The sequence below is a fragment of the Heterodontus francisci genome, chromosome 14 (genome assembly GCF_036365525.1).
Source record: "Heterodontus francisci isolate sHetFra1 chromosome 14, sHetFra1.hap1, whole genome shotgun sequence".
NCBI lineage: Eukaryota > Metazoa > Chordata > Chondrichthyes > Heterodontiformes > Heterodontidae > Heterodontus > Heterodontus francisci.
Genome location: NC_090384.1, coordinates 3804047 through 3830233, shown reverse-complemented (window position 1 = coordinate 3830233; position 26187 = coordinate 3804047).

Genomic DNA, 26187 nt, shown 5'->3' with positions numbered 1-26187 from the left:
ACCTCCCTGAGAGAGAGGGACTGAGAGACACCAGTCAGTGTACATATATCTCCCTGAGAGACAGGGACTGAGAGACACCACTCAGTGTACAGATATCTCCCTGAGAGAGAGGGACTGAGAGACACCACTCAGTGTACAGATATCTCTCTGAGAGAGAGGGACTGAGAGACACCAGTCAGTGTACAGATATCTCCCTGAGAGAGAGGGACTGAGAGACACCAGTCAGTGTACATATATCTCCCTGAGAGACAGGGACTGAGAGACACCACTCAGTGTACAGATATCTCCCTGAGAGAGAGGGACTGAGAGACACCACTCAGTGTACAGATATCTCTCTGAGAGAGAGGGACTGAGAGACACCACTCAGTGTACAGATATCTCTCTGAGAGAGAGGGACTGAGAGACACCAGTCAGTGTACAGATATCTCCCTGAGAGAGAGGGACTGAGAGACACCACTCAGTGCACAGATATCTCCCTGAGAGACAGGGACTGAGAGACACCAGTCAGTGTACAGATACCTCCCTGAGAGAGAGGGACTGAGAGACACCAGTCAGTGTACATATATCTCCCTGAGAGACAGGGACTGAGAGACACCACTCAGTGTACAGATATCTCCCTGAGAGAGAGGGACTGAGAGACACCACTCAGTGTACAGATATCTCTCTCAGAGAGAGGGACTGTGAGACACCAGTCAGTGTACAGATATCTCCCTGAGAGAGAGGGACTGAGAGACACCAGTCAGTGTACATATATCTCCCTGAGAGACAGGGACTGAGAGACACCACTCAGTGTACAGATATCTCCCTGAGAGAGAGGGACTGAGAGACACCACTCAGTGTACAGATATCTCTCTGAGAGAGAGGGACTGAGAGACACCACTCAGTGTACAGATATCTCTCTGAGAGAGAGGGACTGAGAGACACCACTCAGTGTACAGATATCTCCCTGAGAGAGAGGGACTGTGAGACAGCACTCAGTGTCCAGATATCTCCCTGAGAGACAGGGACTGAGAGACACCAGTCAGTGTACAGATATCTCCCTGAGAGAGAGGGACTGAGAGACACCACTCAGTGTACAGATATCTCCCTGAGAGACAGGGACTGAGAGACACCAGTCAGTGTACAGATATCTCCCTGAGAGAGAGGGACTGTGAGACACCACTCAGTGTACAGATATCTCCCTGAGAGAGAGGGACTGAGAGACACCACTCAGTGTACAGATATCTCCCTGAGAGACAGGGACTGAGAGACACCAGTCAGTGTACAGATATCTCCCTGAGAGAGAGGGACTGAGAGACACCACTCAGTGTACAGATATCTCCCTGAGAGACAGGGACTGAGAGACACCAGTCAGTGTACAGATATCTCCCTGAGAGAGAGGGACTGTGAGACACCAGTCAGTGTACAGATATCTCCCTGAGAGAGAGGGACTGAGAGACACCACTCAGTGTACAGATATCTCCCTGAGAGACAGGGACTGAGAGACACCAGTCAGTGTACAGATATCTCCCTGAGAGAGAGGGACTGTGAGACACCACTCAGTGTACAGATATTTCCCTGAGAGAGAGGGACTGAGAGACACCACTCAGTGTACAGATATCTCCCTGAGAGAGAGGGACTGAGAGACACCACTCAGTGAACAGATATCTCTCTGAGAGAGAGGGACTGTGAGACAGCAGTCAGTGTACAGATATCTCCCTGAGAGAGAGGGACTGAGAGACACCACTCAGTGTGCAGATATCTCCCTGAGAGACAGGGACTGAGAGACACCAGTCAGTGTACAGATACCTCCCTGAGAGAGAGGGACTGAGAGACACCAGTCAGTGTACAGATACCTCCCTGAGAGAGAGGGACTGAGAGACACCAGTCAGTGTACAGATATCTCCCTGAGAGAGAGGGACTGAGAGACACCACTCAGTGTACAGATATCTCCCTGAGAGACAGGGACTGAGAGACACCAGTCAGTGTACATATATCTCCCTGAGAGACAGGGAATGAGAGACACCACTCAGTGTACAGATACCTCCCTGAGAGAGAGGGACTGAGAGGCACCAGTCAGTGTACATATATCTCCCTGAGAGAGAGGGACTGAGAGACACCACTCAGTGTTCAGATATCTCCCTGAGAGAGAGGGACTGAGAGACACCACTCACTGTACAGATATCTCCCTGAGAGACAGGGACTGAGAGACACCAGTCAGTGTACAGATACCTCCCTGAGAGAGAACGACTGAGAGACACCAGTCAGTGTACATATATCTCCCTGAGAGACAGGGACTGAGAGACACCAGTCAGTGTACAGATATCTCCCTGAGAGACACCACTCAGTGTACATAAAGCTCCCTGAGAGACAGGGACTGAGAGACACCAGTCAGTGTACAGATATCTCCCTGAGAGAGAGGGACTGTGAGACACCAATCAGTGTACAGATATCTCCCTGAGAGAGAGGGACTGAGAGACACCACTCAGTGTACAGATATCTCCCTGAGAGAGAGGGACTGAGAGACACCAGACAGAGTACAGATATCTCCCTGAGAGAGAGGGACTGAGAGACACCACTCAGTGTACAGATATCTCCCTCAGAGACAGGGACTGAGAGACACCAGTCAGAGTACAGATATCTCCCTGAGAGAGAGGGACTGAGAGACACCACTCAGTGTACAGATATCTCCCTGAGAGACGGGGACTGAGAGACACCAGTCAGTGTACATATATCTCCCTGAGAGACAGGGACTGAGAGACACCACTCAGTGTACAGATACCTCCCTGAGAGAGAGGGACTGAGAGACACCAGTCAGTGTACATTTATCTCCCTGAGAGAGTGGGACTGAGAGACACCAGTCAGTGTACAGATATCTCCCTGAGAGAGAGGGACTGAGAGACACCAATCAGTGTATAGATATCTCCCTGACAGACAGGGACTGAGAGACACCAGTCAGTGTACAGATATCTCCCTGAGAGACAGGGTCTGTGAGACACCACTCAGTGTACAGATACCTCCCTGAGAGAGAGGGACTGAGAGGCACCAGTCAGTGTACATATATCTCCCTGAGAGAGAGGGACTGAGAGACTCCACTCAGTGTTCAGATATCTCCCTGAGCGAGAGGGACTGAGAGACACCACTCAGTGTACAGATATCTCCCTGAGAGACAGGGACTGAGAGACACCGCTCAGTGTACAGATACCTCCCTGAGAGAGAGGGACTGAGAGACACCAGTCAGTGTACATATATCTCCCTGAGAGAGTGGGACTGAGAGACACCAGTCAGTGTACAGATATCTCCCTGAGAGAGAGGGACTGAGAGACACCACTCAGTGTATAGATATCTCCCTGACAGACAGGGACTGAGAGACACCAGTCAGTGTACAGATATCTCCCTGAGAGACAGGGACTGAGAGACACCAGTCAGTGTACAGATACCTCCCTGAGAGAGAGGGACTGAGAGACACCAGTCAGTGTACATATATCTCCCTGAGAGACAGGGACTGAGAGACACCACTCAGTGTACAGATATCTCCCTGAGAGAGAGGGACTGAGAGACACCACTCAGTGTACAGATATCTCCCTGAGAGAGAGGGACTGAGAGACACCACTCAGTGTCCAGATATCTCTCTGAGAGAGAGGGACTGTGAGACACCAGTCAGTGTACAGATATCTCCCTGAGAGAGAGGGACTGAGAGACACCACTCAGTGTACAGATATCTCCCTGAGAGACAGGGACTGAGAGACACCAGTCAGTGTACATATATCTCCCTGAGAGACAGGGAATGAGAGACACCACTCAGTGTACAGATACCTCCCTGAGAGAGAGGGACTGAGAGACACCAGTCAGTGTGCAGATATCTCCCTGAGAGAGAGGGACTGAGAGACACCAGTCAGTGTACAAATATCTCCCTGAGAGACAGGGACTGAGAGACACCACTCAGTGTACAGATACCTCCCTGAGAGAGAGGGACTGAGAGGCACCAGTCAGTGTACATATATCTCCCTGAGAGAGAGGGACTGAGAGACACCACTCAGTGTTCAGATATCTCCCTGAGAGAGAGGGACTGAGAGACACCACTCAGTGCACAGATATCTCCCTGAGAGACAGGGACTGAGAGACACCAGTCAGTGTACAGATACCTCCCTGAGAGAGAGGGACTGAGAGACACCAGTCAGTGTACATATATCTCCCTGAGAGACAGGGACTGAGAGACACCACTCAGTGTACAGATATCTCCCTGAGAGAGAGGGACTGAGAGACACCACTCAGTGTACAGAAACGTGGATAGGTGAGGGGGAGGAATGTTTTTTGGAGGTACCTGGTTATAGATGTTTTCATAAGATTAGGAATGGTGGTAAAAGAGGTGGGGGGGTGGCATTGTTAGTTAGAAATAGTGTAACAACTGCTGAAAGAATTTTCGAGGAGGATCTGCCGACTGAGGCACTGTGGGTTGAGGTCAGGAACAGGAAAGGAGCAGTCACCTTGATGGGAGTTTTCTATAGGCCCCCCAATAGCAGCAGGGAGGTGGAAGAGCAGATTGGGAAACAGATTTTGGAAAGGAGCAGAAGTCACAGGGTAGTAATTATGGGGGATTTCAACTTCCCAAATATTGATTGGCAACTCTTTAGATCGAATAGTTTGGATGGGGTAGTGTTTGTGCAGTATGTCCAGGAAGCTTTTCTGACTCAGTATGTAGACTGCCCGACCAGAGGGGAGGCAATATTGGATTTGGTACTAGGTAATGAACCAGGGCAAGTGATAGAGCTGTTGGTGGGCGAGCACTTTGGAGATAGTGATCACAATTCTGTAGCATTCACTGTGGTAATGGAGAGGGATAGGTATGTGCAACAGGGCAAGGTTTACAATTGGGGGAAGGGTAGATATGATGCTGTCAGGCAGGAACTGAGGAGCATAAGTTGGGAGCATATGCTGGCAGGGAAGGGCACGGTCGAAATGTGGAACTTTTGCAAGGAGCAGATAGTAGGGGCCATTGATAAGCATGTCCCTGTCAGACAGGGAAGGGATGGTCATGTGAGGGAACCGTGGTTGACAAGAGAGGTTGAGAGTCTTGTTAGGAAGAAGAAGGATGCGTATATAAAGTTGAGGAAAAAGGGCACAGGCATAGCTCTGGAGGGATACAAGATGGCCAGGAAGGATCTGAAGAAAGGGATTAGGAGAGCTAAGAGAGGGCATGAAAAATGCTTGGCGGGTAGGATAAAAGAAAACCCCAAGGCCTTTTACGCGTATGTCAGAAATATGAGGATGACTAGGGGGACCGTAGGTCCGGTCAAGGACAATAGCGGGAGACTGTGTGTTGAGCCGGAAGAGATAAGTGAGGTTTTGAATGAGTACTTCTCTTCGGTATTTACGAATGAGAAGGGGTGTATTACTGAAGAGGACGGTGGGAAGCAGACTGGTAAGCTCGAGGAAGTGCTCGTTAGGAGGGAAGATGTGTTGGGGTTTTTGAATAACTTGAAGATAGACAAGTCTCCCGGGCCTGACGGGGTATATCCAAGGATATTATGGGAAGCAAGGGATGAAATTGCAGAGCCGCTGGCAATGATCTTTTCATCTTCTCTGCTGACGGGGGTGGTACCAGGTGATTGGAGGGTGGCAAATGTTGTGCCCCTGTTCAAGAAAGGGAATAGGAACAACCCTGGGAATTACAGGCCAGTTAGTCTTACTTCGGTGGTAGGCAAGTTGATGGAAAAGGTGCTGAGGGATAGGATTTCTGAGCATCTGGAAAGACACTGCTTGATTCGGGACAGTCAGCACGGTTTTGTGAGGGGTAGGTCTTGCCTCACAAGCCTGATTGAATTCTTTGAGCAGGTGACCAAGCAAGTGGATGAGGGTAAACCAGTGGATGTGGTGTACATGGATTTTAGTAAGGCATTTGATAAGGTCCCCCATGGTAGACTTATGGAGAAAGTCAGGAGGCATGGGATAGTGGGGAATGTGGCCAGTTGGATTAAGAATTGGCTAACTGATAGAAGGCAGAGAGTGGTCTTAGATGGTAAATACTCAGCCTGGAGCCCAGTTACCAGTGGCGTGCCGCAGGGATCAGTTCTGGGTCCTCTCCTGTTTGTGATTTTTATTAACGACTTGGATGAGGAAGTCGAAGGGTGGGTCAGTAAATTTGCAGATGATACAAAGGTTGGTGGAGTTGTGGATACCGAGGAGGGCTATTGTCGTCTGCAAAGGGACTTGGATAGGTTGCAGTGCTGGGCTGAAAAGTGGCAGATGGAGTTTAACCCTGAAAAGTGTGAGGTCATCCATTTTGGAAGGACAAACATGAATGCAAAATACTGGGTTAACGGTAGGGTTCTTGGGCATGTGGAGGAGCAGAGAGACCTTGGGGTCTATGTGCATAGATCTTTGAAAGTTGCAACTCAAGTGGATAGGGCTGTGAAGAAGGCATATGGGGTGTTAGCGTTCATTAGCAGAGGGATTGAATTTAAGAGCCGTGAGGTGATGATGCAGCTGTACAGGACCTTGGTAAGGCCTCATTTGGAGTACTGTGTGCAGTTCTGGTCGCCTCATTTTAGGAAGGATGTGGAAGCCTTGGAGAGGGTGCAGAGGAGATTTACCAGGATGTTGCCTGGAATGGAGAATAAGTCTTACGAGGAAAGGCTGAACATTCTAGGCCTCTTCTCATTAGAAAGGAGAAGGATGAGGGGTGACATGATAGAGGTTTATAAGATGATCAGGGGAATAGATAGGGTAGACAGTCAGAAACTTTTTCCCCGGGTGGAGCAAAGCGTTACAAGGGGTCATAAATTTAAGGTGAAGGGTGGGAGATATAAGGGGGATGTCAGGGGAAGGTTCTTTACCCAGAGAGTGGTCGAGGCATGGAATGCCTTGCCCGGGGAAGTTGTTGAGTCAGAAACTTTAGGGACTTTCAAAAGGCTTTTGGATAGGTATATGGATAAAGGAGAATGATGGGGTATAGATTAAATTGTCCTTGACAGAGGACAAAGGATCGGCACAACATTGTGGGCCGAAGGGCCTGTTCTGTGCTGTATGTTCTATGTTCTATGTTCTATGTTCTATCTCTCTGAGAGAGAGGGACTGTGAGACAGCAGTCAGTGTACAGATATCTCCCTGAGAGAGAGGGACTGAGAGACACCACTCAGTGTGCAGATATCTCCCTGAGAGACAGGGACTGAGAGACACCAGTCAGTGTACAGATACCTCCCTGAGAGAGAGGGACTGAGAGACACCAGTCAGTGTACAGATACCTCCCTGAGAGAGAGGGACTGAGAGACACCAGTCAGTGTACAGATATCTCCCTGAGAGAGAGGGACTGAGAGACACCAGTCAGTGCACATATATCTCCCTGAGAGAGAGGGACTGAGAGACACCAGTCAGTGTACATATATCTCCCTGAGAGACAGGGACTGAGAGACACCACTCAGTGTACAGATACCTCCCTGAGAGAGAGGGACTGAGAGACACCAGTCAGTGTACCTATATCTCCCTGAGAGAGAGGGACTGAGAGACACCACTCAGTGTACAGATATCTCCCTGAGAGACAGGGACTGAGAGACACCAGTCAGTGTACATATATCTCCCTGCGAGACAGGGACTGAGAGACACCACTCAGTGTACAGATACCTCCCTGAGAGAGAGGGACTGAGAGACACCAGTCAGTGTACAGATATCTCCCTGAGAGAGCGGGACTGAGAGACACCAGTCAGTGTACAGATATCTCCCTGAGAGAGAGGGACTGTGAGACACCACTCAGTGTACAGATATCTCCCTGAGAGAGAGGGACTGAGAGACACCAGTCAGTGTACAGATATCTCCCTGAGAGAGAGGGACTGAGAGACACCACTCAGTGTACAGATATCTCCTGAGAGACAGGGACTGAGAGACACCAGTCAGTGTACAGATATCTCCCTGAGAGAGAGGGACTGTGAGACACCACTCAGTGTACAGATATCTCCCTGAGAGACAGGGACTGAGAGACACCAGTCAGTGTACAGATATCTCCCTGAGAGAGAGGGACTGAGAGACACCACTCAGTGTATAGATATCTCCCTGACAGACAGCGACTGAGAGACACCAGTCAGTGTACAGATATCTCCCTGAGAGACAGGGGCTGTGAGACACCACTCAGTGTACATATATCTCCCTGAGAGAGAGGGACTGAGAGACACCAGTCAGTGTACAGATATCTCCCTGAGAGAGAGGGACTGAGAGACACCAGACAGTGTACATATATCTCCCTGAGAGACAGGGACTGAGAGACACCACTCAGTGTACAGATACCTCCCTGAGAGAGAGGGACTGAGAGGCACCAGTCAGTGTACATATATCTCCCTGAGAGAGAGGGACTGAGAGACACCACTCAGTGTTCAGATATCTCCCTGAGAGAGAGGGACTGAGAGACACCACTCACTGTACAGATATCTCCCTGAGAGACAGGGACTGAGAGACACCAGTCAGTGTACAGATACCTCCCTGAGAGAGAACGACTGAGAGACACCAGTCAGTGTACATATATCTCCCTGAGAGACAGGGACTGAGAGACACCACTCAGTGTACAGATATCTCCTTGAGAGAGAGGGACTGAGAGACACCACTCAGTGTACAGATATCTCCCTGAGAGAGAGGGACTGAGAGACACCAGTCAGTGTACAGATACCTCCCTGAGAGAGAGGGACTGAGAGACACCAGTCAGTGTACATATATCTCGCTGAGAGACAGGGACTGAGAGACACCAGTCAGTGTACAGATACCTCCCTGAGAGAGAGGGACTGAGAGACACCAGTCAGTGTACATATATCTCCCTGAGAGACAGGGACTGAGAGACACCACTCAGTGTACAGATATCTCCCTGAGAGAGAGGGACTGAGAGACACCACTCAGTGTACAGATATCTCTCTGAGAGAGAGGGACTGTGAGACAGCAGTCAGTGTACAGATATCTCCCTGAGAGAGAGGGACTGAGAGACACCACTCAGTGTGCAGATATCTCCCTGAGAGACAGGGACTAAGAGACACCAGTCAGTGTACAGATACCTCCCTGAGAGAGAGGGACTGAGAGACACCAGTCAGTGTACAGATACCTCCCTGAGAGAGAGGGACTGAGAGACACCAGTCAGTGTACAGATATCTCCCTGAGAGAGAGGGACTGAGAGACACCAGTCAGTGTAAATATATCTCCCTGAGAGAGAGGGACTGAGAGACACCAGTCAGTGTACATATATCTCCCTGAGAGACAGGGAATGAGAGACGCCAGTCAGTGTACATATATCTCCCTGAGAGACAGGGACTGAGAGACACCAGTCAGTGTACCTATATCTCCCTGAGAGAGAGGGACTGAGAGACACCACTCAGTGTACAGATATCTCCCTGAGAGACAGGGACTGAGAGACACCAGTCAGTGTACATATATCTCCCTGCGAGACAGGGACTGAGAGACACCAGTCAGTGTACAGATACCTCCCTGAGAGAGAGGGACTGAGAGACACCAGTCAGTGTACAGATATCTCCCTGAGAGAGCGGGACTGAGAGACACCAGTCAGTGTACAGATATCTCCCTGAGAGAGAGGGACTGTGAGACACCACTCAGTGTACAGATATCTCCCTGAGAGACAGGGACTGAGAGACACCAGTCAGTGTACAGATATCTCCCTGAGAGAGAGGGACTGTGAGACACCACTCAGTGTACAGATATCTCCCTGAGAGAGAGGGACTGAGAGACACCAGTCAGTGTACAGATATCTCCCTGAGAGAGAGGGACTGAGAGACACCACTCAGTGTACAGATATCTCCTGAGAGACAGGGACTGAGAGACACCAGTCAGTGTACAGATATCTCCCTGAGAGAGAGGGACTGTGAGACACCACTCAGTGTACAGATATCTCCCTGAGAGACAGGGACTGAGAGACACCAGTCAGTGTACAGATATCTCCCTGAGAGAGAGGGACTGAGAGACACCACTCAGTGTATAGATATCTCCCTGACAGACAGCGACTGAGAGACACCAGTCAGTGTACAGATATCTCCCTGAGAGACAGGGGCTGTGAGACACCACTCAGTGTACATATATCTCCCTGAGAGAGAGGGACTGAGAGACACCAGTCAGTGTACAGATATCTCCCTGAGAGAGAGGGACTGAGAGACACCAGACAGTGTACATATATCTCCCTGAGAGACAGGGACTGAGAGACACCACTCAGTGTACAGATACCTCCCTGAGAGAGAGGGACTGAGAGGCACCAGTCAGTGTACATATATCTCCCTGAGAGAGAGGGACTGAGAGACACCACTCAGTGTTCAGATATCTCCCTGAGAGAGAGGGACTGAGAGACACCACTCACTGTACAGATATCTCCCTGAGAGACAGGGACTGAGAGACACCAGTCAGTGTACAGATACCTCCCTGAGAGAGAACGACTGAGAGACACCAGTCAGTGTACATATATCTCCCTGAGAGACAGGGACTGAGAGACACCACTCAGTGTACAGATATCTCCTTGAGAGAGAGGGACTGAGGGACACCACTCAGTGTACAGATATCTCCCTGAGAGAGAGGGACTGAGAGACACCAGTCAGTGTACAGATACCTCCCTGAGAGAGAGGGACTGAGAGACACCAGTCAGTGTACATATATCTCGCTGAGAGACAGGGACTGAGAGACACCAGTCAGTGTACAGATACCTCCCTGAGAGAGAGGGACTGAGAGACACCAGTCAGTGTACATATATCTCCCTGAGAGACAGGGACTGAGAGACACCACTCAGTGTACAGATATCTCCCTGAGAGAGAGGGACTGAGAGACACCACTCAGTGTACAGATATCTCTCTGAGAGAGAGGGACTGTGAGACAGCAGTCAGTGTACAGATATCTCCCTGAGAGAGAGGGACTGAGAGACACCACTCAGTGTGCAGATATCTCCCTGAGAGACAGGGACTAAGAGACACCAGTCAGTGTACAGATACCTCCCTGAGAGAGAGGGACTGAGAGACACCAGTCAGTGTACAGATACCTCCCTGAGAGAGAGGGACTGAGAGACACCAGTCAGTGTACAGATATCTCCCTGAGAGAGAGGGACTGAGAGACACCAGTCAGTGTACATATATCTCCCTGAGAGAGAGGGACTGAGAGACACCAGTCAGTGTACATATATCTCCCTGAGAGACAGGGAATGAGAGACACCAGTCAGTGTACATATATCTCCCTGAGAGACAGGGACTGAGAGACACCAGTCAGTGTACCTATATCTCCCTGAGAGAGAGGGACTGAGAGACACCACTCAGTGTACAGATATCTCCCTGAGAGACAGGGACTGAGAGACACCAGTCAGTGTACATATATCTCCCTGCGAGACAGGGACTGAGAGACACCACTCAGTGTACAGATACCTCCCTGAGAGAGAGGGACTGAGAGACACCAGTCAGTGTACAGATATCTCCCTGAGAGAGCGGGACTGAGAGACACCAGTCAGTGTACAGATATCTCCCTGAGAGAGAGGGACTGTGAGACACCACTCAGTGTACAGATATCTCCCTGAGAGACAGGGACTGAGAGACACCAGTCAGTGTACAGATATCTCCCTGAGAGAGAGGGACTGAGAGACACCACTCAGTGTACAGATATCTCCCTGAGAGACAGGGACTGAGAGACACCAGTCAGTGTACATATATCTCCCTGCGAGACAGGGACTGAGAGACACCACTCAGTGTACAGATACCTCCCTGAGAGAGAGGGACTGAGAGACACCAGTCAGTGTACAGATATCTCCCTGAGAGAGCGGGACTGAGAGACACGTCAGTGTACAGATATCTCCCTGAGAGAGAGGGACTGTGAGACACCACTCAGTGTACAGATATCTCCCTGAGAGAGAGGGACTGAGAGACACCAGTCAGTGTACAGATATCTCCCTGAGACAGAGGGACTGAGAGACACCACTCAGTGTACAGATATCTCCCTGAGAGACAGGGACTGAGAGACACCAGTCAGTGTACAGATATCTCCCTGAGAGAGAGGGACTGTGAGACACCACTCAGTGTACAGATATCTCCCTGAGAGACAGGGACTGAGAGACACCAGTCAGTGTACAGATATCTCCCTGAGAGAGAGGGACTGAGAGACACCACTCAGTGTATAGATATCTCCCTGACAGACAGCGACTGAGAGACACCAGTCATTGTACAGATATCTCCCTGAGAGACAGGGGCTGTGAGACACCACTCAGTGTACATATATCTCCCTGAGAGAGAGGGACTGAGAGACACCAGTCAGTGTACAGATATCTCCCTGAGAGAGAGGGACTGAGAGACACCAGACAGTGTACATATATCTCCCTGAGAGACAGGGACTGAGAGACACCACTCAGTGTACAGATACCTCCCTGAGAGAGAGGGACTGAGAGGCACCAGTCAGTGTACATATATCTCCCTGAGAGAGAGGGACTGAGAGACACCACTCAGTGTTCAGATATCTCCCTGAGAGAGAGGGACTGAGAGACACCACTCACTGTACAGATATCTCCCTGAGAGACAGGGACTGAGAGACACCAGTCAGTGTACAGATACCTCCCTGAGAGAGAACGACTGAGAGACACCAGTCAGTGTACATATATCTCCCTGAGAGACAGGGACTGAGAGACACCACTCAGTGTACAGATATCTCCTTGAGAGAGAGGGACTGAGAGACACCAGTCAGTGTACAGATATCTCCCTGAGAGAGAGGGACTGAGAGACACCAGTCAGTGTACAGATACCTCCCTGAGAGAGAGGGACTGAGAGACACCAGTCAGTGTACATATATCTCGCTGAGAGGCAGGGACTGAGAGACACCAGTCAGTGTACAGATACCTCCCTGAGAGAGAGGGACTGAGAGACACCAGTCAGTGTACATATATCTCCCTGAGAGACAGGGACTGAGAGACACCACTCAGTGTACAGATATCTCCCTGAGAGAGAGGGACTGAGAGACACCACTCAGTGTACAGATATCTCTCTGAGAGAGAGGGACTGTGAGGCAGCAGTCAGTGTACAGATATCTCCCTGAGAGAGAGGGACTGAGAGACACCACTCAGTGTGCAGATATCTCCCTGAGAGACAGGGACTGAGAGACACCAGTCAGTGTACAGATACCTCCCTGAGAGAGAGGGACTGAGAGACACCAGTCAGTGTACAGATACCTCCCTGAGAGAGAGGGACTGAGAGACACCAGTCAGTGTACAGATATCTCCCTGAGAGAGAGGGACTGAGAGACACCAGTCAGTGTACATATATCTCCCTGAGAGAGAGGGACTGAGAGACACCAGTCAGTGTACATATATCTCCCTGAGAGACAGGGAATGAGAGACACCAGTCAGTGTACATATATCTCCCTGAGAGACAGGGACTGAGAGACACCAGTCAGTGTACATATATCTCCCTGCGAGACAGGGACTGAGAGACACCACTCAGTGTACAGATACCTCCCTGAGAGAGAGGGACTGAGAGACACCAGTCAGTGTACCTATATCTCCCTGAGAGAGAGGGACTGAGAGACACCACTCAGTGTACAGATATCTCCCTGAGAGACAGGGACTGAGAGACACCAGTCAGTGTACATATATCTCCCTGCGAGACAGGGACTGAGAGACACCACTCAGTGTACAGATACCTCCCTGAGAGAGAGGGACTGAGAGACACCAGTCAGTGTACAGATATCTCCCTGAGAGAGCGGGACTGAGAGACACCAGTCAGTGTACAGATATCTCCCTGAGAGAGAGGGACTGTGAGACACCACTCAGTGTACAGATATCTCCCTGAGAGACAGGGACTGAGAGACACCAGTCAGTGTACAGATATCTCCCTGAGAGAGAGGGACTGAGAGACACCACTCAGTGTACAGATATCTCCCTGAGAGACAGGGACTGAGAGACACCAGTCAGTGTACAGATATCTCCCTGAGAGAGAGGGACTGTGAGACACCACTCAGTGTACAGATATCTCCCTGAGAGACAGGGACTGAGAGACACCAGTCAGTGTACAGATATCTCCCTGAGAGAGAGGGACTGAGAGACACCACTCAGTGTATAGATATCTCCCTGACAGACAGCGACTGAGAGACACCAGTCAGTGTACAGATATCTCCCTGAGAGACAGGGGCTGTGAGACACCACTCAGTGTACATATATCTCCCTGAGAGAGAGGGACTGAGAGACACCAGTCAGTGTACAGATATCTCCCTGAGAGAGAGGGACTGAGAGACACCAGACAGTGTACATATATCTCCCTGAGAGACAGGGACTGAGAGACACCACTCAGTGTACAGATACCTCGCTGAGAGAGAGGGACTGAGAGGCACCAGTCAGTGTACATATATCTCCCTGAGAGAGAGGGACTGAGAGACACCACTCAGTGTTCAGATATCTCCCTGAGAGAGAGGGACTGAGAGACACCACTCACTGTACAGATATCTCCCTGAGAGACAGGGACTGAGAGACACCAGTCAGTGTACAGATACCTCCCTGAGAGAGAACGACTGAGAGACACCAGTCAGTGTACATATATCTCCCTGAGAGACAGGGACTGAGAGACACCACTCAGTGTACAGATATCTCCTTGAGAGAGAGGGACTGAGAGACACCACTCAGTGTACAGATATCTCCCTGAGAGACAGGGACTGAGAGACACCAGTCAGTGTACAGATATCTCCCTGAGAGAGAGGGACTGAGAGACACCACTCAGTGTACAGATATCTCCCTGAGAGACAGGGACTGAGAGACACCACTCAGTGTACATAAAGCTCCCTGAGAGACAGGGACTGAGAGACACCAGTCAGTGTACAGATATCTCCCTGAGAGACACCACTCAGTGGACATAAAGCTCCCTGAGAGACAGGGACTGAGAGACACCAGTCAGTGTACAGATATCTCCCTGAGAGAGAGGGACTGTGAGACACCAATCAGTGTACAGATATCTCCCTGAGAGAGAGGGACTGAGTGACACCACTCAGAGTATAGATATCTCCCTGACAGACAGGGACTGAGAGACACCAGACAGAGTACAGATATCTCCCTGAGAGAGAGGGACTGAGAGACACCACTCAGTGTACAGATATCTCCCTGAGAGAGAGGGACTGAGAGACACCACTCAGTGTACAGATATCTCCCTGAGAGAGAGGGACTGAGAGACACCACTCTGTGTACAGATATCTCCCTCAGAGACAGGGACTGAGAGACACCAGTCAGTGTACATATATCTCCCTGAGAGACAGGGACTGAGAGACACCACTCAGTGTACAGATACCTCCCTGAGACAGAGGGACTGAGAGACACCAGTCAGTGTACATATATCTCCCTGAGAGAGTGGGACTGAGAGACACCAGTCAGTGTACAGATATCTCCCTGAGAGAGAGGGACTGAGAGACACCACTCAGTGTATAGATATCTCCCTGACAGACAGGGACTGAGAGACACCAGTCAGTGTACAGATATCTCCCTGAGAGACAGGGGCTGTGAGACACCACTCAGTGTACAGATATCTCCCTGTGAGAGAGGGACTGAGAGACACCAGTCAGTGTACAGATATCTCCCTGAGAGAGAGGGACTGAGAGACACCAGTCAGTATACAAATATCTCCCTGAGAGACAGGGACTGAGAGACACCACTCAGTGTACAGATACCTCCCTGAGAGAGAGGGACTGAGAGGCACCAGTCAGTGTACATATATCTCCCTGAGAGAGAGGGACTGAGAGACACCACTCAGTGTTCAGATATCTCCCTGAGCGAGAGGGACTGAGAGACACCACTCAGTGTACAGATATCTCCCTGAGAGACAGGGACTGAGAGACACCAGTCAGTGTACAGATACCTCCCTGAGAGAGAGGGACTGAGAGACACCAGTCAGTGTACATATATCTCCCTGAGAGACAGGGACTGAGAGACACCACTCAGTGTACAGATATCTCCCTGAGAGAGAGGGACTGAGAGACACCACTCAGTGTACAGATATCTCCCTGAGAGAGAGGGACTGAGAGACACCAGTCAGTGTCCAGATATCTCTCTGAGAGAGAGGGACTGTGAGACACCAGTCAGTGTACAGATATCTCCCTGAGAGAGAGGGACTGAGAGACACCACTCAGTGTACAGATATCTCCCTGAGAGACAGGGACTGAGAGACACCACTCAGTGTACATATATCTCCCTGAGAGACAGGGAATGAGAGACACCACTCAGTGTACAGATACCTCCCTGAGAGAGAGGGACTGAGAGATACCAGTCAATGTACATATATCTCCCTGAGAGAGAGGGACTGAGAGACACCACTCAGTGTACAGATATCTCCCTGAGAGACAGGGACTGAGAGACACCAGTCAGTGTACATATATCTCCCTGAGAGAGAGGGACTGAGAGACACCAGTCAGTGTACATATATCTCCCTGAGAGAGAGGGACTGAGAGACACCAGTCAGTGTACAGATATCTCCCTGAGAGACAGGGACTGAGAGACACCAGTCAGTGTACAGATATCTCCCTGAGAGAGAGGGACTGTGAGACACCACTCAGTGTACAGATATCTCCCTGAGAGACAGGGACTGACAGACACCAGTCAGTGTACAGATATCTCCCTGAGAGAGAGGGACTGAGAGGCACCACTCAGTGTATAGATATCTCCCTGACAGACAGCGACTGAGAGACACCAGTCAGTGTACAGATATCTCCCTGAGAGAGAGGGACTGAGAGACACCACTCAGTGTACAGATATCTCCCTGAGAGACAGGGACTGAGAGACACCAGTCAGTGTACAGATATCTCCCTGAGAGAGAGGGTCTGAGAGACACCACTCAGTGTACATAAAGCTCCCTGAGAGACAGGGACTGAGAGACACCAGTCAGTGTACAGATACCTCCCTGAGAGAGAGGGACTGAGAGACACCAGTCAGTGTACATATATCTCCCTGAGAGACAGGGACTGAGAGACACCACTCAGTGTACAGATATCTCCCTGAGAGAGAGGGACTGAGAGACACCACTCAGTGTACATAAAGCTCCCTGAGAGACAGGGACTGAGAGACACCAGTCAGTGTACAGATATCTCCCTGAGAGACACCACTCAGTGTACATAAAGCTCCCTGAGAGACAGGGACTGAGAGACACCAGTCAGTGTACAGATATCTCCCTGAGAGAGGGACTGAGAGACACCACTCAGTGTACATATATCTCCCTGAGAGACAGGGACTGAGAGACACCACTCAGTGTACAGATACCTCCCTGAGAGAGAGGGACTGAGAGGCACCACTCAGTGTTCAGATATCTCCCTGAGAGAGAGGGACTGAGAGACACCACTCAGTGTATAGATATCTCCCTGACAGACAGCGACTGAGAGACACCAGTCAGTGTACAGATACCTCCCTGAGAGAGAACGACTGAGAGACACCAGTCAGTGTACATATATCTCCCTGAGAGACAGGGACTGAGAGACACCACTCAGTGTACAGATATCTCCTTGAGAGAGGGACTGAGAGACACCACTCAGTGTACAGATACCTCCCTGAGACAGAGGGACTGAGAGACACCAGTCAGTGTACATATATCTCGCTGAGAGAGAGGGACTGTGAGACACCAGTCAGTGTACAGATATCTCCCTGAGAGAGAGGGACTGAGTGACACCACTCAGTGTATAGATATCTCCCTGACAGACAGGGACTGAGAGACACCAGACAGAGTACAGATATCTCCCTGAGAGAGAGGGACTGAGAGACACCACTCAGTGTACAGATATCTCCCTGAGAGAGAGGGACTGAGAGACACCAGTCAGTGTACAGATATCTCCCTGAGAGAGAGGGACTGAGAGACACCACTCAGTGTACAGATATCTCCCTCAGAGACAGGGACTGAGAGACACCAGTCAGAGTACAGATATCTCCCTGAGAGAGAGGGACTGAGAGACACCACTCAGTGTACAGATATCTCCCTGAGAGACAGGGACTGAGAGACACCAGTCAGTGTACATATATCTCCCTGATGGACAGGGACTGAGAGACACCACTCAGTGTACAGATACCTCCCTGAGAGAGAGGGACTGAGAGACACCAGTCAGTGTACATATATCTCCCTGAGAGAGTGGGACTGAGAGACACCAGTGTACAGATATCTCCCTGAGAGAGAGGGACTGAGAGACACCACTCAGTGCATAGATATCTCCCTGACAGACAGGGACTGAGAGACACCAGTCAGTGTACAGATATCTCCCTGAGAGACAGGGGCTTTGAGACACCACTCAGTGTACAGATATCTCCCTGAGAGAGAGGGACTGAGAGACACCAGTCAGTGTGCAGATATCTCCCTGAGAGAGAGGGACTGAGAGACACCAGTCAGTGTACAAATATCTCCCTGAGAAACAGGGACTGAGAGACACCACTCAGTGTACAGATACCTCCCTGAGAGAGAGGAACTGAGAGGCACCAGTCAGTGTACATATATCTCCCTGAGAGAGAGGGACTGAGAGACACCACTCAGTGTTCAGATATCTCCCTGAGAGAGAGGGACTGAGAGACACCACTCAGTGTACAGATATCTCCCTGAGAGACAGGGACTGAGAGACACCAGTCAGTGTACAGATACCTCCCTGAGAGAGAGGGACTGAGAGACACCAGTCAGTGTACATATATCTCCCTGAGAGACAGGGACTGAGAGACACCACTCAGTGTACAGATATCTCCCTGAGAGAGAGGGACTGAGAGACACCAGTCAGTGTACAGATATCTCCCTGAGAGACAGGGACTGAGAGACACCAGTCAGTGTACAGATATCTCCCTGAGAGAGAGGGACTGTGAGACACCACTCAGTGTACAGATATCTCCCTGAGAGACAGGGACTGAGAGACACCAGTCAGTGTACAGATATCTCCCTGAGAGAGAGGGACTGAGAGACACCACTCAGTGTATAGATATCTCCCTGACAGACAGCGACTGAGAGACACCAGTCAGTGTACAGATATCTCCCTGAGAGACAGGGGCTGTGAGACACCACTCAGTGTACAGATATCTCCCTGAGAGAGAGGGACTGAGAGACACCAGTCAGTGTACAGATAACTCCCTGAGAGAGAGGGACTGAGAGACACCAGTCAGTGTACATATATCTCCCTGAGAGACAGGGACTGAGAGACACCACTCAGTGTACAGATACCTCCCTGAGAGAGAGGGACTGAGAGGCACCACTCAGTGTTCAGATATCTCCCTGAGAGAGAGGGACTGAGAGACACCACTCACTGTACAGATATCTCCCTGAGAGACAGGGACTGAGAGACACCAGTCAGTGTACAGATACCTCCCTGAGAGAGAACGACTGAGAGACACCAGTCAGTGTACATATATCTCCCTGAGAGACAGGGACTGAGAGACACCACTCAGTGTACAGATATCTCCTTGAGAGAGGGACTGAGAGACACCACTCAGTGTACAGATATCTCCCTGAGAGACAGGGACTGAGAGACACCAGTCAGTGTACAGATATCTCCCTGAGAGAGAGGGACTGAGAGACACCACTCAGTGTACAGATATCTCCCTGAGAGACAGGGACTGAGAGACACCAGTCAGTGTACAGATATCTCCCTGAGAGAGAGGGACTGAGAGACACCACTCAGTGTACATAAAGCTCCCTGAGAGACAGGGACTGAGAGACACCAGTCAGTGTACAGATATCTCCCTGAGAGACACCACTCAGTGTACATAAAGCTCCCTGAGAGACAGGGACTGAGAGACACCAGTCAGTGTACAGATATCTCCCTGAGAGAGAGGGACTGTGAGACACCAGTCAGTGTACAGATATCTCCCTGAGAGAGAGGGACTGAGTGACACCACTCAGTGTATAGATATCTCCCTGACAGACAGGGACTGAGAGACACCAGACAGAGTACAGATATCTCCCTGAGAGAGAGGGACTGAGAGACACCACTCAGTGTACAGATATCTCCCTGAGAGAGAGGGACTGAGAGACACCAGTCAGTGTACAGATATCTCCCTGAGAGAGAGGGACTGAGAGACACCACTCAGTGTACAGATATCTCCCTCAGAGACAGGGACTGAGAGACACCAGTCAGAGTACAGATATCTCCCTGAGAGAGAGGGACTGAGAGACACCACTCAGTGTACAGATATCTCCCTGAGAGACAGGGACTGAGAGACACCAGTCAGTGTACATATATCTCCCTGATGGACAGGGACTGAGAGACACCACTCAGTGTACAGATACCTCCCTGAGAGAGAGGGACTGAGAGACACCAGTCAGTGTACATATATCTCCCTGAGAGAGTGGGACTGAGAGACACCAGTGTACAGATATCTCCCTGAGAGAGAGGGACTGAGAGACACCACTCAGTGTATTGATATCTCCCTGACAGACAGGGACTGAGAGACACCAGTCAGTGTACAGATATCTCCCTGAGAGACAGGGGCTGTGAGACACCACTCAGTGTACAGAAATCTCCCTGAGAGAGAGGGACTGAGAGACACCAGTCAGTGTGCAGATATCTCCCTGAGAGAGAGGGACTGAGAGACACCACTCAGTGTACAGATATCTCCCTGAGAGACAGGGACTGAGAGACACCAGTCAGTGTACAGATATCTCCCTGAGAGAGAGGGACTGAGAGACACCACTCAGTGTACATAAAGCTCCCTGAGAGACAGGGACTGAGAGACACCAGTCAGTGTACAGATATCTCCCTGAGAGACAGGGACTGAGAGACACCAGTCAGTGTACAGATACCTCCCTGAGAGAGAGGGACTGAGAGACACCAGTCAGTGTACATATATCTCCCTGAGAGACAGGGACTGAGAGACACCACTCAGTGTACAGATATCTCCCTGAGAGAGAGGGACTGAGAGACACCAGTCAGTGTACAGATATCTCCCTGAGAGAGAGGGACTGAGAGACACCAGTCAGTGTACAGATATCTCTCTCAGAGAGAGGGACTGTGAGACACCAGTCAGTGTACAGATATCTCCCTGAGAGAGAGGGACTGAGAGACACCACTCAGTGTACAGATATCTCCCTGAGAGACAGGGACTGAGAGACACCAGTCAGTGTACATATATCTCCCTGAGAGACAGGGAATGAGAGACACCACTCAGTGTACAGATACCTCCCTGAGAGAGAGGGACTGAGAGATACCAGTCAGTGTACATATATCTCCCTGAGAGAGAGGGACTGAGAGACACCACTCAGTGTACAGATATCTCCCTGAGAGACAGGGACTGAGAGACACCAGTCAGTGTACATATATCTCCCTGAGAGACAGGGACTGAGAGACACCAGTCAGTGTACAGATACCTCCCTGAGAGAGAGGGACTGAGAGACACCAGTCAGTGTACATATATCTCCCTGAGAGAGAGGGACTGAGAGACACCAGTCAGTGTACAGATATCTCCCTGAGAGAGAGGGACTGAGAGACACCAGTCAGTGTACAGATATCTCCCTGAGAGAGAGGGACTGCGAGACACCACTCAGTGTACAGATATCTCCCTGAGAGAGAGGGACTGAGAGACACCACTCAGTGTACAGATATCTCCCTGAGAGAGAGGGACTGAGAGACACCAGTCAGCGTACAGATATCTTCCTGAGAGAGAGGGACTGAGAGACACCAGTCAGTGTACAGATATCTCCCTGAGAGAGAGGGTCTGTGAGAAACCACTCAGTGTACAGATATCTCCCTGAGAGACAGGGACTGAGAGACACCAGTCAGTGTACAGATATCTCCCTGAGAGAGAGGGACTGAGAGACACCAGTCAATGTACAGATATCTCCCTGAGAGACAGGGACTGAGAGACACCAGTCATTGTACAGATATCTCCCTGAGAGAGAGGGACTGAGAGACACCAGTCAGTGTACATATATCTCCCTGAGACACAGGGACTGAGAGACACCACTCAGTGTTCAGATATCTCCCTTAGAGAGAGGGACTCTGAGACACCACTCAGTGTACAGATATCTCCCTGAGAGAGAGGGACTGAGAGACACCAGTCAGTGTACATATATCTCCCTGAGAGACAGGGACTGAGAGACACCACTCAGTGTACAGATATCTCCCTGAGAGAGAGGGACTGAGAGACACCACTCAGTGTACAGATATCTCCCTGAGAGAGAGGGACTGAGAGACACCAGTCAGTGTACAGATATCTCTCTCAGAGAGAGGGACTGTGAGACATCAGTCAGTGTACAGATATCTCCCTGAAAGAAAGGGACTGAGAGACACCAGTCAGTGTACAGATATCTCCCTGAGAGAGAGGGACTGAGAGACACCAGTCAGTGTACAGATATCTCCCTGAGAGAGAGGTACTGAGAGACACCACTCAGTGTACAGATATCTCCCTGAGAGACAGGGACTGAGAGACACCACTCAGTGTGCAGATATCTCCCTGAGAGAGAGGGACTGAGAGACACCACTCAGTGTACAGATATCTCCCTGAGAGAGAGGGACTGAGAGACACCACTCAGTGTATAGATATCTCCCTGACAGACAGGGACTGAGAGACACCAGTCAGTGTACAGATATCTCCCTGAGAGACAGGGGCTGTGAGACACCACTCAGTGTACAGATATCTCCCTGAGAGAGAGGGACTGAGAGGCACCAGTCAGTGTACAGATATCTCCCTGAGAGAGAGGGACTGAGAGACACCAGTCAGTGTACATATATCTCCCTGAGAGACAGGGACTGAGAGACAGCACTCAGTGTACAGATACCTCCCTGGGAGAGAGGGACTGAGAGACACCAGTCAGTGTACATATATCTCCCTGAGACACAGGGACTGAGAGACACCACTCAGTGTTCAGATATCTCCCTGAGAGAGAGGGACTCTGAGACACCACTCAGTGTACAGATATCTCCCTGAGAGAGAGGGACTGAGAGAGACCAGTCAGTGTACAGATATCTCCCTGAGAGAGAGGGACTGAGAGACACCACTCAGTGTACAGATATCTCCCTGAGAGACAGGGACTGAGAGACAGGGACTGAGAGACACCACTCAGTGTACAGATATCTCCCTGAGAGAGAGGGACTGAGAGACACCACTCAGTGTACAGATATCTCCCTGAGAGAGAGGGACTGAGAGACACCAGTCAGTGTACATATATCTCCCTGAGAGACAGGGACTGAGAGACACCACTCAGTGTACAGATACCTCCCTGAGAGAGAGGGACTGAGAGACACCAGTCAGTGTACATATATCTCCCTGAGAGACAGGGACTGAGAGACACCAGTCAGTGTACAGATATCTCCCTGAGAGAGAGGGACTGAGAGACACCACTCAGTGTACAGATATCTCCCTGAGAGAGAGGGACTGAGAGACACCAGTCAGCGTACAGATATCTTCCTGAGAGAGAGGGACTGAGAGACACCAGTCAGTGTACAGATATCTCCCTGAGAGAGAGGGACTGTGAGAAACCACTCAGTGTACAGATATCTCCCTGAGAGACAGGGACTGAGAGACACCAGTCAGTGTACAGATATCTCCCTGAGAGACAGGGACTGAGAGACACCACTCAGTGTACAGATATCTCCCTGAGAGACAGGGACTGAGAGACACCAGTCATTGTACAGATATCTCCCTGAGAGAGAGGGACTGAGAGACACCAGTCAGTGTACAGATATCTCCCTGAGAGAGAGGGACTGTGAGACACCACTCAGTGTACAGATATCTCCCTGAGAGACAGGGACTGAGAGACACCAGTCAGTGTACAGATATCTCCCTGAGAGAGAGGGACTGAGAGACACCACTCAGTGTACAGATTTCTCCCTGAGAGACAGGGACTGAGAGACACCAGTCAGTGTACAGATATCTCCCTGAGAGACAGGTGCTGTGAGACACAACTCAGTGTACAGATATCTCCCTGAGAGAGAGGTACTGAGAGACACCACTCAGTGTACAGATATCTCCCTGAGAGAGAGGTACTGAGAGACACCACACAGTGTACAGATATCTCCCTGAGAGACAGGGACTGCGAGACACCACTCAGTGTACAGATATCTCCCTGAGAGACAGGGACTGAGAGACAACAGTAAGTGTACAGATATCTCCCTGAGAGAGAGGGACTGAGAGACACCAATCAGTGTACAGATATCTCCCTGACAGACAGGGACTGAGAGACACCAGTCAGTGTACAGATATCTCCCTGAGAGACAGGGACTGAGAGCCACCAGTCAGTGTACAGATATCTCCCTGAGAGAGAGGTACTGAGAGACACCACTCAGTGTACAGATATCTCACTGAGAGACAGGGACTGAGAGACACCAGTCAGTGTACAGATATCTCCCTGAGAGAGAGGGACTGAGAGACACCAGTCAGTGTACAGATATCTCCCTGAGAGAGAGGGACTGAGAGACACCACTCAGATAAAGATATCTCCCTGACAGACAGGGACTGAGAGACACCAGTCAATGTACAGATATCTCCCTGAGAGACAGGGGCTGTGAGACACCACTCAGTGTACAGATATCTCCCTGAGACAGAGGGACTGAGAGACACCAGTCAGTGTACAGATATCTCCCTGAGAGAGAGGGACTGAGAGACACCAGTCAGTGTACATATATCTCCCTGAGAGACAGGGACTGAGAGACAGCACTCAGTGTACAGATACCTCCCTGAGAGAGAGGGACTGAGAGACACCAGTCAGTGTACATATATCTCCCTGAGACACAGGGACTGAGAGACACCACTCTGTGTTCAGATATCTCCCTGAGAGAGAGGGACTGAGAGACACCACTCAGTGTACAGATATCTCCCTGAGAGAGAGTGACTGAGAGACACCAGTCAGCGTACAGATATCTTCCTGAGAGAGAGGGACTGAGAGACACCAGTCAGTGTACAGATATCTCCCTGAGAGAGAGGGACTGTGAGAAACCACTCAGTGTACAGTTATCTCCCTGAGAGACAGGGACTGAGAGACACCAGTCAGTGTACAGATATCTCCCTGAGAGAGAGGGACTGAGAGACACCAGTCAGTGTACAGATATCTCCCTGAGAGAGAGGGACTGAGAGACACCAGTCAGTGTACATATATCTCCCTGAGAGACAGGGACTGAGAGACACCACTCAGTGTACAGATATCTCCCTGAGAGAGAGGGACTGAGAGACACCACTCAGTGTACAGATATCTCCCTGAGAGAGAGGGACTGAGAGACACCAGTCAGTGTACAGATATCTCTCTGAGAGAGAGGGACTGTGAGACACCAGTCAGTGTACAGATATCTCCCTGAGAGAGAGGGACTGAGAGACACCAGTCAGTGTACAGATATCTCCCTGAGAGACAGGGACTGAGAGACACCACTCAGTGTACAGATATCTCCCTGAGAGACAGGCACTGAGAGACACCACTCAGTGTACAGATATCTCCCTGAGAGAGAGGGACTGAGAGACACCACTCAAGTGTACAGATATCTCCCTGAGAGAGAGGGACTGAGAGACACCAGTCAGTGTCCATATATCTCCCTGAGAGACAGGGACTGAGAGACACCACTCAGTGTACAGATACCTCCCTGAGAGAGAGGGACTGAGAGACACCAGTCAGTGTACATATATCTCCCTGAGAGACAGGGACTGAGAGACACCAGTCAGTGTACAGATATCTCCCTGAGAGAGAGGGACTGAGAGACACCAGTCAGTGTACAGATATCTCCCTGAGAGAGAGGGACTGAGAGACACCACTCAGTGTTCAGATATCTCCCTGAGAGACAGGGACTGAGAGACACCACTCAGTGTTCAGATATCTCCCTGAGAGAGAGGGACTGAGAGACATCACTCAGTGTATAGATATCTCCCTGACAGACAGGGACTGAGAGACACCAGTCAGCGTACAGATAGCCCCTGAGAGACAGGGGCTGTGAGACACCACTCAGTGTACAGATATCTCCCTGAGAGAGAGGGACTGAGAGACACCAGTCAGTGTACAGATATCTCCCTGAGAGAGAGGGACTGAGAGACACCTGTCAGTGTACATATATCTCCCTGAGAGAGAGGGACTGAGAGACAGCACTCAGTGTACAGATACCTCCCTGAGAGAGAGGGACTGAGAGACACCAGTCAGTGTACATATATCTCCCTGAGACACAGGGACTGAGAGACACCACTCAGTGTTCAGATATCTCCCTGAGAGAGAGGGACTCTGAGACACCACTCAGTGTACAGATATCTCCCTGAGAGACAGGGACTGAGAGACACCAGTCAGTGTACAGATACCTCCCTGAGAGAGAGGGACTGAG